This window comes from Pelodiscus sinensis, chromosome 4 (genome assembly GCF_052426305.1).
Source record: "Pelodiscus sinensis isolate ZL-2025 chromosome 4, ASM5242630v1, whole genome shotgun sequence".
In the NCBI taxonomy this organism is placed as follows: domain Eukaryota; kingdom Metazoa; phylum Chordata; order Testudines; family Trionychidae; genus Pelodiscus; species Pelodiscus sinensis.
This window is the reverse complement of record NC_143055.1, coordinates 12,535,170-12,551,200: the sequence shown is the minus strand read 5'-3', so window position 1 is coordinate 12,551,200 and position 16,031 is coordinate 12,535,170. Positions and strand designations below refer to the sequence as shown.

The 16,031-nt window shown below is 47.6% G+C and overlaps 1 long non-coding RNA gene across 3 annotated transcripts in view; it reads left to right on the top strand.

Annotated features, from left to right (window-relative positions):
- The window catches only part of LOC142829702 (uncharacterized), a 191,190-nt gene extending 178,063 nt beyond the window's left edge, over positions 1 to 13,127 (top strand). For all 3 annotated transcript variants that reach the window (XR_016349372.1, XR_016349371.1, XR_016349370.1), the window contains 2 exons: positions 5,338 to 5,489; positions 11,839 to 13,127. This is a non-coding gene — a long non-coding RNA (uncharacterized LOC142829702). The remainder of the gene's footprint in view (positions 1 to 5,337; positions 5,490 to 11,838) is intronic.
- Positions 13,128 to 16,031: the final 2,904 nt, after the last annotated feature.

Below are 16,031 nucleotides of genomic sequence, written 5' to 3'. Positions count from 1 at the left end.
TGTATGGAGGTATAAAATGAGAACGGGTGTCTTTTTACAAGTCTTTCCTCATTTTGTTCCGCTGATGTTTTGTTGCTTATCATCCACCACTTTGTGCCTTAATTAAAGATTCTAATTTAATACTCACTCTTCATACAGAAAAGCAGCAGGCAGATGAACAGAGAGTGTGACCTCATCTTGAGAGCTCTTCGCTGACAGCTGCTGCTCAATGCACCATGAGCTGTGACACGGAGCCCTTATAACTTCTCTGAGCTACAGGGTAATGCCACTGAGGCATGGATATGCAAATAAGCATGGGTATGCAAATGTCCCACCGCCTGTCTGGGAAGAGGAAGCTAGATTTGGATGCTGGAAAGCACTGAGGTCTGTGATATTTCATTTGCCATGAGAACAGGCTTTGATTACTTGCCCTTGGACAGGTCCTTACTACTCAAACAGTGCTATTAAAAATACTCAATGCAAGACATGCTGTCAGAATTGGCTCTAATTAATTACTATTTTCAGGCTCAGCAGTGTGTGCATGGAGACACTTCTCACTGAATATAAAAGAAAATGTGCGTGAAAAGACAATGAGGATTCCTGTGGCTCCTTAAGACTAAGTGTTAGTGTGGCATGAGCTTTCGTGAGTTACAACTCACTTCATCGGATGCATGAAAGGAAAAAGAAACAGTAGAGATACAGAGATGGGAGTGTTTGCTCTGATGTAACATTCCAGTATCTGTATCCCTACTACAATATCTGTATCTCTAGTCCAGAACTTTCTAGTCCGGAGACATCCATCATCCAGAATGATTGTACTTAGCCAGATATCCCCTTTCATGGGTGTGGGCACATTTCCCGCAGTTCCATAAAGTTTGTTACAGCCACCAGACTTTACTGTCTGTGTTCTGTGCTGTTATTTAGCTCTAATTTACCCCTAAGTATCTTCTAAGAGCCCAGAAAGCAGTGGAAATGTTTGTAATGCTGCTAGACAGTGCTGACCTTCTGTGGTCCAGAAAATTCCCTGGTTTTTATGTCTACATCTACTCTACACAGTTATTTCGGTATAAGCTATCCTGGAATAGTTATTCTGAAATAGCTTATTTTGAAATAGCATGTCTAATCTGCAAGGAAGCCTCAAAATTAGTCCGAGGCAGGCTTCCCTAATGTAGACATGCTATCTTGATTTAGAGCCCAGGGCCATTCTTTTCGAAATAGCGGAAGTGGAGCATCTGTACATTCATTATTTTGAAATAGCTATTTTGGAATAGGCATTATTTTTCATGCAGTGAGGCTGTGTCTACGTTGGCATGATTTTGCACAAAAGCACCTGCTTTTGCGCAAAAACATGCTGCCTGTCTACACTGGCGGGGAGTTCTTGCGCAAGAACACTGATGTTCTAATGTGAGAAATCAGTGATTCTTGCGCAAGAACTATGATGCTCTCGCTCAGGAATAAGCCCTTTTGCGCAACTGTTCTTGTGCAAGAGGCCAGTGTAGACAGGCAACATGAATTTCTTGCGCAAGAAAGCCCGATGGCTAAAATGGCCATCAGAGTTTTCTTGCACAAGAGAGCGTCTACACTGGCACGGATGCTTTTGCGCAAAAGCACATCTCTTGCGCAAAAGCACATGCAAGTGTAGACGCTCTCTTGCGCAAATACTTTAACGCAAAAACTCTCGCGTTAAAAGTATTTGCACAAAATCTTGCCAATGTAGACGTAGCCAGAGGTTTACAGAAGTCAGAATAAGCTGTCCATTATTTCAAAATAATGGAATTTCTGTGTAGATGCTCATATATTATTTTGGAATTACGGCCATTATTCCAAAATAACTTTGCTGTATAGACACTCTATATGACCCACAGGTGAAAAATTGTCTTCAGAAACTATTTGCAAAACAATGAACTGCTCACAAAAACTAGCACAGGAACGAACAAAGTCACGCTGTGTGAAATGCAGAGGGCCAGCTTGAGGCCTGTGAACTGCTGAAGCTCAATTAAGCCCTGAAATTGCTGCTTATGCTGCCATATCTTTGCAATAAATAATGCTCCCTGAGAATAATGTGATTAGCTCTCAGAAATGCTGGGTAAAGTAGGATCTGAGGAATTGGTGGGGCACTGGGAAGTATATGAAAATTTCTGAAAGATAACTCAGTTTTAATATTCAGCTCTGGGCTGTAAGACTTAGGCCTCACTTGATTGCTGACTTTAGTCTGTGGACCCTGGGTGGGATTGGTCATCTGTGATATGCGTAAGGTCAAGCTGGAGGAACTGGTGGTCCCTTCTGGCCTTACACGTTGACTATAAGAGCTGTATCTACACACACAGCAGGTCAGGCTGCTGCAGGACTTTACTCTGCCCTTGTTTCCATTGAGCAGTAATGCCGTTCAAAAAGCACGTCCAGCTTTCATGCAGTTTTCCATTGTGGAACCAGTGAGTGACCCAAGATCCTTCCTGTTTCGATTTGCTGAGAAGCTGGTGTATGTGTCAGTGGTTGGACACCCAGTGGTGACACATGAAGAAGTGAGCCCACAGGGGAGAACAGGAAGGCTGTGTCTACACTGGCATCCCTTCCGGAAAAGGGATGCTAATGTATCACATCGCAATTGCAAATTCCACGGGGGATTTAAATATCCCCCGTGGGATTTGCATTTACATGGCTGCCGCTTTTTTCCGGCTTGGAGATAAGCCGGAGAAAAGCGCCAGTCCAGACGTTATTCTCCGGAAAATAAAGCCTTTTCCAGAGGATTTCTTATTCCCACTTCAATTGCGATGTGCTACATTAGCATCCCTTTTCCGGAAGGGATGCCAGTGTAGACACAGCCGAAGGTTTTTGTGTTGGTTTGTATTGTGACAGTGGCTGGTCCTAGCTTTGCTGACATTAAATGACCTCCAGCACTGACTGCTTCAACAGCACTTCCTGGAGTGTGAAATCAGTCCCAGACCCACTGCCACTGACCTGGAGAAGGCTGCAGCTTGGAGATGTGCCTTGTGACACAGTCAGGCCAGCCAGTTATAAGGGAGTATGGGAAGGCAGAGACATAAGTCCTAGAATGTTACAGGCCCCAACCTATAAGCTGAGAAGGGGTTACCTGAGGTTCATTAGAAACACCTGAGTTCAATTAGGGGCCTTTCTCCAGAAGCCCTTTTTAAAGTCTCTCCCCTGTTGAACAAAGCAACCCCCCCCTCCCCCCCCCCCCCCCCCCCCCCCGCGAGGAAAGGCCATGCTTCTTCATCCACAGGAAACAGACAAGCCTGAGCATCTGCGAGGGGAAAGACTGAGTCCCCAGGGCAAACCCCAGGTCAATATCCCACCCCAGTGAGGAGGCAAGGGAGGTATCTCCCTTGGTATTTGTGGCTAGTGAAGCAGTTCCTTCTGCTTATTGGAGGGTTACCCTCCCCTGAGGCCTATCCTGACAGTACCGCCGAAGGAAGGCAAAGCCTGTCTCACCACAAGAAGTGCTGAGGCTGGTTAGACAAAGGTGTCTTGCTGCAGTCTGTAGGGTCCGACACAACACCAGTTGAAGTCTATAGGAGCCCTCTGTTAATGTCTCTGGGCCCAGGATCAGGCTCAAAGAAGCAGATTTTCAAAACAGGACAGCTCGCATTTAGGCACCTAAGACGGGTCACCCATCCAGTCCTATTGAGACATTTATGGCCAGCTTCCCCATAGCCCTTGACAGCCAACGTGCTGAGCTCTGTTGAACACTTATGTTATTCTTACGTGGGAGATGATCTCTTTGGGAAAACTGGCTTTTATTACCTAAGTGCTACAGCTTGGACTTCCCCAGTCTGGCACCCTCAGGACCTCAATGGTCCCAGATGAGGCATTTTATCAGACCAGGGGAGGTAATTTCCAGAGCCTCTGCTACCAGCCTCCTCCTTCCCCCCCGCCCCCTGCCACTGGGCTTCCTGGCTTTCCCCACATCCCAGCTGAGCCACACGCCAGGCTTTCACCTCTCACCCACCCCAGCCCAGCTGGGCTACACGTTGTTCCCTCCTTCATTTTGCCAGGCTCCTAGTCCCCAACACTCCACAGTGTGCCAGGACTCTGATCTTGGAACATCCGTGGTCATCCTGGACCACTGATGTTGCCGGACTTGAGAGTTCTTGTTTATAGTGGTACAACCTATGTCATTGTGTGTATTGCTGTTGTGCCCAGGGCCTGCAGTGATGGATCAAGGTGCTGCACAAACATTACTCTTCTGGGTTTTCCCTCCTGCAACTTCTGTTTTAAAAGGATCACTCTGACTATGTCAATAGCCTTTGCAGGTTTTCTCTTTGCCCTCTGTGTCCCGACTACAAATGGCAGTGGGACTAATGGCGGAGAACTGTGTCATTAACTTCCTGTTTTGTGTTTGTTATGAAATCTGTGAATGTGATGTCGTGCAAACGACTGTGACAAATGCTCGGCAGCGCGCACGCACATGGGGAGGTTTTTGTATTGGTCTGTATCACTGTGAGAGGCCAGCTGCTGCTCTGCTGACAGTAATAATCTCCAGCATCTTCAGCTTCAACCCTGTTGATTGTGAGAGTGAAATCGGTCCCAGACCCACTGCCGCTGAACCGATCTGGGATCCCAGAAGGACGGGTGGAAGCGTTTTGGATAATGAGCTTAGGGGCTTGTCCTGATTTCTGCTGATACCAGTGTAGGTAAGTGCTAACACTTTCACTGGCTCTGCATTTGATAGTGACAGTGTCTCCTGGGGAGACCAATAATGATTCTGGAGTCTGCGTCAGCACTTTTTGCCCAGTGGACTCTAGACGTAAAAAAAAAAATACAGGAACATGTGATTTATTAATCAGAGTTATAGCTTTATATTCCCTACATTTTAACTCTATAGATTATTAAAGAAACAAATCAAATCTCTGTTACCACAAATAGATTATATTTGCATTGTCTCTGCTGCTGCTGTTCATTAAGCGAGGTCTCTTGTGTTTTCTTACCCTGAATCCAAAACACAAGTATCCAGAGAAGCTGAGTGTGGGAGATCATAGTGGCAGTTCTCAGCCGCAGTGCGAGCCAGAGCACTGTGCAATGTAAACTGCTCCATTTATACACGCTCAGCAGGGCAGGGAGGGAGTGTCACACACGTGTGAATTTGCAAAAGGAACGAGTCATGTAAATACGTCTGACTTGACTGGAGTCTGAACTGCCTTGTCGGTCATGTCTGGTTTATAGGAATGGAGTGGCAAGATGTTCAAGGGGCTAACTTATTGCTGCAGCTAGATATAAATAGACCAATCCTCCACCCATAGTCTGGGAGGCTTTTAGCAGCCTGGCCTGCCATCATTTTATCTTCTAGCTCTACTGTCTCCCCATGAAAATGGAACTGCATAACAGTATTTCTTTGTGCAGGAAATTAAAGACCCTCTGCCAAGTGTGTCTGGCTGTCGGAGTATAGCAAACTTGCATGATCTACAGCACTGCAAGGAATTCCTGGTAACAAGGAGCCTACTGCATGTGACAGCTGGACTCAAACTGTTCCTGGCTGGCACCCTCACACCCAGGTACTTGAAGGGTTTTTTAGACCCTCACTCCCTACCTTGTTTCCACTGTTCAAAAGGATTTCAGCAGGATCCCGAGAGGGGGAGAGATTTTGATTAGCTGAGAGTCCACAGAGAATGATCCTGGGCTGGAGTCGTCAGTGTCTTCTATGCTGAAGGGACACTAGAACAGCTGCTTGCCCCTTTCTCTAGATCGTTTATGAATAACTTGAATAGGATTGGTCTTAGCACTGACCCTTGGGGAACACCACTAGTTACCCCTCTCCATTCTGAAAATTTACTATTTATTCCTACCCTTTTTTTCCTGTCTTTTTACCTGTTCTCAATCCAAGAAAGGATCTTCCCTCTTATTCCATGACAACCTAATTTACACAAGAGCCTTTGGTGAGGGACCTTGTCAAATGCTTTCTGGAAATCTAAGTATACTATATCTACTGGATCCCCCTTGTCTGCATGTTTGTTAACCCCTTCAAAGAACTCTAATAGATTAGTAAGACATGATTTCCCTTTACAGAAACAAATTTTGTCCAACAAATTATGTTCTTCTATGTGTCTGACAATTTTATTCTTTACTATTGTTTCAACTAATTGGCCCGGTACTGACATTAGACTTACTGGTCTGTAATTGCCAGGGTAGTCTCTGGAGCCCTTTTTAAATATTGGCATTATGTTAGCTATCTTCCAGTCGTTGGGTACGGAAGCTGATTTAAAGGATAGGTTACAAACCACAGATAATAGTTCAGCAATTTCACATTTGAGTTCTTTCAGAACTCTTGGGTGAATGCCATCAGGTCCCGGTTATTTGTTACTGTTAAGTTTTTCTATTTGTTTCAAAACCTCCTCTAATAACACTTCAGTCCGAGACAGTTCTTCAGATTCATCTCCCACAAAGGCCTCAGCTGTGAAGACTGAAGCAAAGACATCATTTAGTCTCTCTGCAATGGCTTTATCATCTTTCATTGCTCCATTCGTATCTTGATCGTCCAGGGGCCTGATTTTTTAGCAGACTTCCTGCTTCTATTGTACTTAAAAAATGTTTTGCTATTATTTTTTGAGTTTTTGGCTAGCTGTTCCTCAAAATGTTTTTTGGCTTTTCTCATTACATTTTTATACTTAATTTGGCAGTGTTTATGTTCCTTTCTATTTACCTCACTAGGATTGGACTTCCACTTTTTAAAAGATGCCTTTTTATCTCTCACTGCTTCTTTTATATGGTTTTTAAGCCACGGTTGCTCTTTTTTAGGTCTCTTACTACGCTTTTTATTTTGGGGGTATACATTTAAGTATGGCCTCTATTATGGTGTCTTTAAAACATTTCCATACAGCTTGCAGGGATTTTACTCTAGTCACTATACCTTTTAATTTCTGTTAACTCACCTCATTTTTGCGTAATTCCCCTTTTTGAAATTAAATGCCAGAGTGTTGGACTGCTGAGGTGTTCTTCCCACCACAGGAATGTTAAATGTTATTATATTATGATCACTATTCCCAAATGGTCCTGCAATAGTTACCTCCTGGACCTGATCCTGCGCTCCACTCAGGAGTAAATTGAGTATTGCCTCTCCCCTGGTGGGTTCCTGTACCAGCTGCTCCAAGAAGCAGTCATTTAAGGCATTGAGAAATTTTATCTCTGCATCTCATCCTGAGGTGACATGTACCCAGTCAATATGGGGATAATTGAAATCCCCCATTATTACTGAGTTTTTTTTATTTCGATAGCCTCTCTAATCTCCCTTAGCATTTCAACATCACTGTCGCTGTCCTGGTCAGGTGGCCGATAATCTATCCCTACTGCTATATTCTTATTAGAGCATGGAATTACTGTTCATAGTGATTCTATGGAACATGTTGATTCATTTAAGACTTTTACTTCATTTGATTCTACATTATCTTTCACCCTCACGACCTATTCTGTCCTTCTGATATATTTTATATCCCAGTATTATTGTGTCCCACTGATTGTCCTCATTCCACCAGGTTTCTGTGATGACTATTATGTCAATCTTCTCCTTTAATATGAGGTACTCTATCTTATTATTTAGACTTCTAGCATTTGTGTAGAAGCACTTTAAAAAATTGCCACTGTTTATTTGTCTGCCCTTCCCCGATGTATTAGATTCTTGTATATGTGATTGTTTCTGATCTGGCCCATACTTTATCATCTCCCCTCCTCTCCTTCTGACTAAAACCTAGAGAATCTCGATCAATGGACTCTCCTCTAAGAGAAGTCTCCGTCCAATCCACGTGCTCCTCTGCACGAATCGGCTTTCCCCATATCTTTTAGTTTAAAAACTGCTCTATGACCTTTTTAATAGTTAGTGAAGCCCAGCAGTATGAATCCAAGGAAAACGACCCACACATGGAGACTTCTCTGGTGCCATTGTTCCCTGCCAGGGATAATTAGAAACCCTCTTTTTCTCCATCTCCAGCTAACTCCAATGTTAAGGGCTTGACACAGAGAGACTGGCCACAGATCTATTAGCTTCCTACAAGGGGACCCTCCCAGTTGTGGTCCTTAGAGCCTGGTGGGGATTTAGTTCCTGCCATTTCCTAAAAATGTCCCCCAAATAACCCACAACCCAGGAAACCGTGCTGTGGCTATCTCAGCGTAGAGCCCACTTCTATGGAGATGGTGAGGATGGGTTGCTACAGATCTGAATGATCACCTGTAGGGGGTGCCAAATCACTTGGACTCAAGCTTTATCTCAGCTCTCTGTTTCACCTTCATGGAGTAGAACCTGCCATGCAAGGAGCAGCTCAGCTGGACATGTGGGGCCAAACCCATCCTTAGTGTAACTGCAGTGAACAGAGCAGAGTTACCTCAGGGATGAATTTGAGCTGATTGTGCCAGAGGTTTCCCGGTGTGTGTGTTGTTTAACTTCCTTTTGTTTTCGTTAAACAGTGGCCAGGTGGCTCCTTGGCATGTAGATAATGTGGAGGAGGCTGCTGGTGAGGGTACAGGAGGCATGAGAGGAATTATAGCTCCAGCTCAGTCAGGAATCCCATAGCACAGAGTTCTCAGAGGGTTGAGACGGCAGCTGTGAGGCTGGTGGATGCTTAGGGTGGGCTTAGCTAGTTTCTGCAAGGTGTCACTGGGGTAGAAAACCGGACACCAGGCAACCCTATATGTCACCGCTCCTCCCCCCTTCGCCTCCTGCCATGGTGCTCGGCTGAGTTCTGCATCGCTCAGCCGGGCCACCGCGGGGGAGCAAGCGGCCATTTGGGCTCCCCCACGGAGGCCCGGCTCAACGGCGCAGAACTCAACCGAGTGCCACGGCGGGAGGTGAAGGGGGGGTGGGACGGTGACATATAGGGTTGCCTGGTGTCCGGTTTTCTACCGGTCAGTCCGGTTTTCAGGCCTTCTGTCTGGTAAAAAAAAAAATCACAAAATACCGGACATGTACAATATCTGGTATTTTCTGGTTCTCCGGCTGGGCGCCAGATGGAAGCCTGGCGCGGGCGGGGGAGTGGCTGGTGGGGGGGGTGCGATCGGCGCTGGGAGCCTCTAGTTGCTTCTGGAAAGCAGGGGAAGCTCTGTCCCTGCTCCTGAGCACTGTTCCAGCGCGTGCTGGAGCCACAGCTGGACTTGTTTCTCTGGGACCATGAGCAGGGCAGGCAGCACCCTGGGATCTGCACGTGCCTGCGTAAGTCTGGCTCCCCACCAGCCGATTCCTTCTCCCCGCCCTCCACCAGCCGGTTCCTCCTCCCGATCTCTGGCCAGCCTCTCTGCCCCCGATTCCCACCACCGACCTGCTTTGCTTCCCGCTGGCCAGCCCCGCGGCCTCCGACCTCCACCCCCGACCAGCTTTGCTTCCCACCAGCCGCCCCTCCCCCATTCTCCCCTGGCCAGCTATACTACCTCTGACCCCCCCCCCCCGCCAAGCTCTGCTTCTCACCCCCCCCTCCTCCCAGACAGCCCTGCTCCTCTCCCATCCGATCCCTCCCTCCTCCTGCCTCTGATCAAGTGTGTCCGGTTTTTTTTAACCCTACCTTGTAACTCTAGTGACGTACACGGCCAGGTGTACATCACTGCCCCAGCCTCCCTTCCCCTCCCGCTGTGGCCCTCGTCTGAGTTTTGTGCCGCTCAGCTGGGCTGCTGCAGGGGAGCAAGCGGCCGTTTGGGCGGCCCCGCGTTCCACATGCAGCATGCTGCATGGAGAGTGCGGGGCCCAAACGGTCACTTGCGCCACTTGCTCCCCTGCACCCGCCTGGCTGAGCGGCGCAGAAGTCAGCTGAGAACCACGGCGGGAGGCAACAGCGCCCCCTACAGGCAACTCGTAATGCTACAGCGTTACAGAATCACAGTCATTGGGCTACTATATATATGATACCTTTGGGGTAGCAGAGACAGGCCACAGCTGGAGAATGATGTTGGATTTGATGGACCACTGCTCAGATACAATGATTGCTGTATTCCTCCTCCTATTGCCCCAGCACCCACAGCCCCATGACTGCACCTGTGCTAGCATAAATGTGACCCAGAATTCATCCTCGGTGCACCAGCAGGTGGGCTCAGTTCTTTTTATCACTGTGATCTGTAGCTTTTGGGTGCCAGTGAGGAGTTCTGGGTTCAGTTTTTGCCAGAGTCTCAACCCTGCTGAGGTGTTTCTTCCACAAAAGGGGAGCTGCCTCAGTGACTGTGTTTTGCTAGATAAGTAGAGGAATCAAGGAGCAGCTTTCAGTTTACCTTGTTTGGAGACAGCCTGTGTTTCTCAAAGTAGGGTGCACGGGGGTCTCCCTCTCCTTCCTCAGACCTCTTGCAAGCCAAGGAACAGCTGTTCAGTAGCATGTGGGAGGTGCTGGAATAGAGGGCGGAAAAGTGGGGAGAGACAATGCTTAGGGGAAGGGTGGGAAAATTAGGGTGAAGGCTGGAGCAGGGGCAGGAAGAGGTGGGACCCTGGTGGACAGAGTGGAGTGGAGGGTGGGACAAAATGGAGGGGACAGATGTATTGGGGAAGGAATGGAGTAGTGGTGGGAAAAGGTGGGGTGATGATGGGGCCTGGGGCTGAGAAGGGGATTTGAGGGTCCATTAAACATTTAAATCACAATGGGAATCCTCCAGTTGCTAATATCTGAGGACATGGGTTAGACTCTTGCAGTGTCCCTCGGGGGCGTTAGGAAGCTGGAGTACAGCTCTCTGCTCAGTGCAAAGTATTCCCATTGCAACCTGTGGCAAGGTCCTTGCTCAGGCTCCTCCCCCTGGAACCGCTTCTTCTGTCACAAATCAAGTGGAAATTCCCTCTTGTGCAAGTCACGTATGTGACTTTTTTGTCCACACCAATTTCCCCACCTTCTATTTACAGAGCTTTGTTCCAGCAGCAAACTCAGCCGGCCTCTCCATTTGTCTGGGGAGCACAGTCCCCCATTCTCCCACTCCTCCCCAGCTACTTTAGCTGTTGCTGTATTTTCTAACCCTCTGGTAATGAGGCCCACCTTTGTTTCCCATTAGCCCCTCAGGCAGGGGCCTGCTCAGCTGATCTTTGCAGCCAGGCTGTAGTGGCAGGGCTCCGGCTTAACCAGCAGCCTGTCACAGTGGCTGTCAGTAAGAAGCTTCATGCAGCCTTTCAGAGCAGATCCCTGTTAGTGGTAGGGGAGCAATGGTAGCGGAGGGAAAAGTGCTGAACCACTTGGTGGGAGGTAACATTTGAAAGGACTAAGATCTGGGGCAAAGAGGGAACAGACCCAAGTCTGACTCACTCCCAGCCTGTGGGCAGCTTTGCAGAATCACGGGCACCAGGATGCTACAGAGGAAGCAGCTGAAATACTGTGAGTGACAGCCTAAAACTAAACAGAGCAGGGAGGTTTTTGTGCTGGTCTGTATCACTGTGTGAGAGGGGTGGTGTAATGCTGCTGACAGTAATAATTTCCAGCATCATCTGCTTCAACCCTGCTGATGGTGAATGTGTAGTCAGTGCCCGACCCACTGCCACTGAACCGGTCTGGGACCCCAGATTGACGCGTGGAAGCGTTGTAGATGAGGAGCTTAGGTGCTTGTCCTGATTTCTGTTGGTACCAGGCTAGCCGTTGATAACTACCACTGGTGAGGCTGGAACTGGCTTTGCAGCGGATAGTGACTGTGTCTCCTGGAGACACTGCCAGGGATTCTGGTGTCTGAGTCAGCACGATCTGCCCACTGGAGTCTGAATGGGAGAGAAAAATTAAAAGAAAAACAAATGTAAAGTGACTCAAATCTTATACATTGTAACTAATTAGAAAGCTTCACCTCATACCCCTTCTTCACTAACACTCTGAATGCCTCTGGGAATCATTGCTTGAAGCGGAATCTCTGAATATCTGCATCCTAGTATGTTCAAGGTAATTTCCCCTGTTATTTCTCTTACCCTGAATGCAGAGCACAAGGAGCCAGAGAAACTGAGTCCAGGAGATCATGTTGGCAGCTGTGGAGCTCAGAAGCACAAACGGTTCAAGTGACATGTTTATATCTGCTCTTAACAGCAGGGGACTGTCACTGGAGTGGAAACATGCAAAGCAGCAGCTCTGTGTAAATGTCCCTTCTCTCTGCACATTGAATAGACTTCATACCCATGAGACCCATCCCGTGAGTGGAGCATAAAGAAAAGGATAAAAGCTGGGGGTGGAGAACAATAAAAAATCAAGCCTTACCCCAGCTGTTTTGGGTTACTCTGGATCTGATACCTTTTCATTTCATGAAAGCTCCCTAGCCTTCGGCTTGACAGATTGTCCATAGTCTTTTTAACATAAATTACTCTCCTGCACAAGGCAACATTGAACACAGGCTTGAAATGTGAGAGTAGGGAGGTTCTCCAAGGGGATGCTCCTGCAGACATCCCCTGTTTGCTGTTCTAATGATCAAGAGTGTCACGTCCTCCTTAAACAAAAAACAGGACTATGTAGCACTTTAAAGACTAACAAGATGGTTTATTAGATGATGAGCTTTCGTGGGCCAGACCCACTTCCTCAGATCAAATAGTGGAAGAAAATTGGCCTCCTTAGAATTCCAGGTCACAGCACATCAGTTTACAAGGCCTCAGCAGAGACATAAGGAAAACCCCGAGCAGTCTGCCCCCTCCATACTCTCTCCTACTGGTTCCCCTAGTACTCTGGGCTATGAGTTTGCTTGCAGCCACCCTCTCCATTTCCAGCAGCAGCCCCCCGAAAGGTCACTCGCTGTGCGGTAGCCAGGGGCGGATGAGAGTTTTGCGGGGCCCAGGGCAGCACAATTTTGTGAGGCCCCCCCTTTGGAGACAAAATAGAAAAAAGGCGTCTAATGCGCAAATTGAAGGCTATTTTTCATATTAAATGTGAATTGGGTAAATTTGATAGAAACTTAATTTAGTTGGATAATTTTTATTTTAATTATATTGTAATTCATTCTTAAACACAATTCTGCATTAATAATTAAACATTTTAATTTGTATTTAAGTCTACTATAGCTGTCTAGCTCTTTTGGCAGCACATTCTTCAATTATGTCAGTAAAATCCATTTCTTTACACAGATCATTTTCAATCGATATAATCAAAAGACCTACACAACGCTCCTGGCTCACAGTAGATTCTCTTTGGCTGCCCATGGCTGGTATTTGCCAGGCAGCGTTGGGTGTTCCGCAGCCAGGCAGCATTGGGACTTGCGGGGGCCAGGTGGAGTGTGGGTGTTGAGACTTTGGGGGGCGGAGCAGGGGGCATGTGAGTGTGCAGGCTTGGGGGGCCAGGCAGCATTAGGTGTTGGGATTTGGGGGGCGGGCAGCGTGTGGGTGTTGGGACTTGGGAGGCAGGCAGTGTGTGGTTACTCGGGTTGGGGGGCAGGCAGGGTGTGGCTAGGTGGAGGATGGCGCACAGATGGGCCATAGGGAGGACCAGCGGGCAGGGGTGTCCGACTCATCAGACAGGCTGAAATAACCATTTCAGCCTCTCGAACAGCTCCTGGCTGGTAACTCCCCCTGCTCCCAGGGACGTGTGTGTGTGTGGGGGGGGGGGCGCGTTCTGTGGAGCTGGATCGCGCTGCGCCCACAAGTGGGGGGAGGTGGGGACTGGCGGGAGGAGATGATGTCTCTCTGGCAGGCGGGTCGCTCTGCCGCCGGGTGTGGCGGGAAAGGGGTCTGAGCTCCCCTTGGGGGAGAGACCTCACCACCCCCAGACTCTTTCTGGGCAGGGCAGGAGGGTGGAGCAGCGGGATACCCGGGCGCCATGGCCAGGCGTCACCCTTCGCCTCCCTGGCAACGAGCCACCGTCGCGCGCATGCCACGGGCTAACGGAGCCGTTCGTGGACTCTCAGTGAAAGGCAGCGGCAGAGGCGGCTCCAGCAGGTAAGGGCAGCAGCGGCAGATATACGGCAGGGCAAGCGGGGCTGGTGCGGGGCCTATTGAAGTGCGGGGCCCAGGGCAGCTGCCCCGCTCACCCTGCCCTATATCCGCTGCTGGCGGTAGCAGAGTCTAGCCCTGTGCATATCAGTCTAGACACAGAGCAGTTAGCTGGACTGCAACAGCCGCATTGGCTCTGGGCTTCTCTGCAGGCAGCAGCTGTTCCTGTGGAATCACAGGAGTTGAAGAGACCCAGCAGGTTTTGAGACAGAGCTGTGTCATTGTGTGAGGGAAGCTGACACCGTCTCGGTGATGATCTCCATCATCTGTGTCAACCACACTGACAGTCAGAGTCCTTCCTTGCTTAGCTGCCCCGCTCCCGAGCCAGGCTGGAACCTCTCAAGGCAGGCTAGAGCCAGAATAATAAGGTTGTACTGAGTTCTGTTGGCACCAGATGGTACAGTTGCCAGCACTTGCAGTGGCTTTGCAATGGATTGTGACTGTTTCTTCTGGAGTCCTTGTCATCCCAGTGTCTTCTCTGGAGCCTCAGTGATAAATAAAATAAGCCACTAGATATATATGAAAGTTAAAGTAAGCTGAGTTGTGTATTTATCCTCCATCTCCTTACACACAACAACATGCTTTTTAAATTGCATTTTCATAGTTTTATTAATTTTACATAAAATCAAAGTAATTTCTAAGCAAGTTAGATATAATATTAAACTGACATCCCTGGATAGAGTTAATGCATGAAAATATATTGCATCATTTCTCCATCTGCTTTTTCCATCCAATATTCTCAATATCTTTTCCCCTGGATCCTGAGCACTAACAACCATATGAGTTAAGGCTAAGAGATCATTTTGCTATGTTGGAGCTCTTTAATGCGGATTAAATTAATCCTTAAGTAAAAATTAGGAGGCCTGTGGCATTTTAGAGATTTATTACGTTACATGTTTTCATGGTAAAACCCATTTCATCAAATGAGTTGGAGTAGAGACTGCAAAGTCTGTGGTACATATAATATCAAAGAAATTACCTGTCAATTGTAAGATGAGTATTAATGAGGCTAATTAAGTCAGGGTGATTGAGTCTCATTTGCAGCATTTGATGTGGAGATGGAAATATGAAAAGATCTTTATTCAAACCTAAGTTGATAGAATTGAATTTGTAAATGAACTCCAATTGTAAATGTCTCCCTCTTGTAATCAGCTGGTAACAGTCTTTTTTAGAGGAATGGCTACTTTTAATTCCATTACTGAATGTCCAGAGGGCACTATTTTAGTCTGGGTCTCACCAGTGCTGCATTCAGAGGTAAAATCCCCTCCCTAGTCCCACCATTCCCCTATTTATATTGGGGAATTACAGAAGCACTTTTGCCGCAGCATTGCCCCGAGAGCTCATGCTGAGTTGCTTGCCCACTCTGTGACCCCCCTCAATACTTCTCAGAGTCACTGGTCTTCGGGATACACTCCCCATTTTGTAGTTCCTGCATTCCTCATTCCTGAGGATAGGAGGCAATTGTTGCTTCAAATTCTTGATCACATTACGAAGCTGGGCAAAATATATGGGGCATCTGAACAATAGTAAGGAGCATTTTAACAACAAGCTGAGCAGGTGGTCAAATTGAGGAGAGATGGAAGTGTCTCTATAGGAGGCTAGACCTCAGTGAGGACAGTAGTCCCATGGTTATTGCAGCATGTTGCAGCTTGCATAATGTGTGTGACCCTAAGGGGTAGTGGTTTGCTCAGGGGTGGGGTACTAGAACTGAGCACTTGGCAACAGAGTTTTGAGCAGCGAGATACTTGAGCAGTCAGAGGTGCTGAAAGGGCTGCTGTCAACTTCAGGGCAGCTTAAAGGGTGCACTTTGAAAAAGAGGGGCACTGAAATAAAGCTCTGTAAGAGGCTGACGTCTTTGTTTTAATTCAGTCTGGAAGTGCATGAGTGTTGGTGAGCAGGGGCTTGTCACACTGGAAAGTGGTAGTGCTTGAGCTCTACTAGGGTAGTTCAAGAGATACAATCTCCCTATGGACACAGTCATCTCTGCCTAAAGGTGCTTTCCACCATGATAGCAAGGGGAAGAAGCAACAATGACACAAGGCATTTCCATGAAAATATGTATCTCCACATCCTAAAAGTTGTGCTGGGACAACTATGTAGATAGCAATAAACACAGATATGCAGGCCTACCCAAAACAGCTATATAATTATGAAGGACTGTCTGTCGCCCAGGCCTTTAAGCATTAGGAAACACCAGAATTAAGGT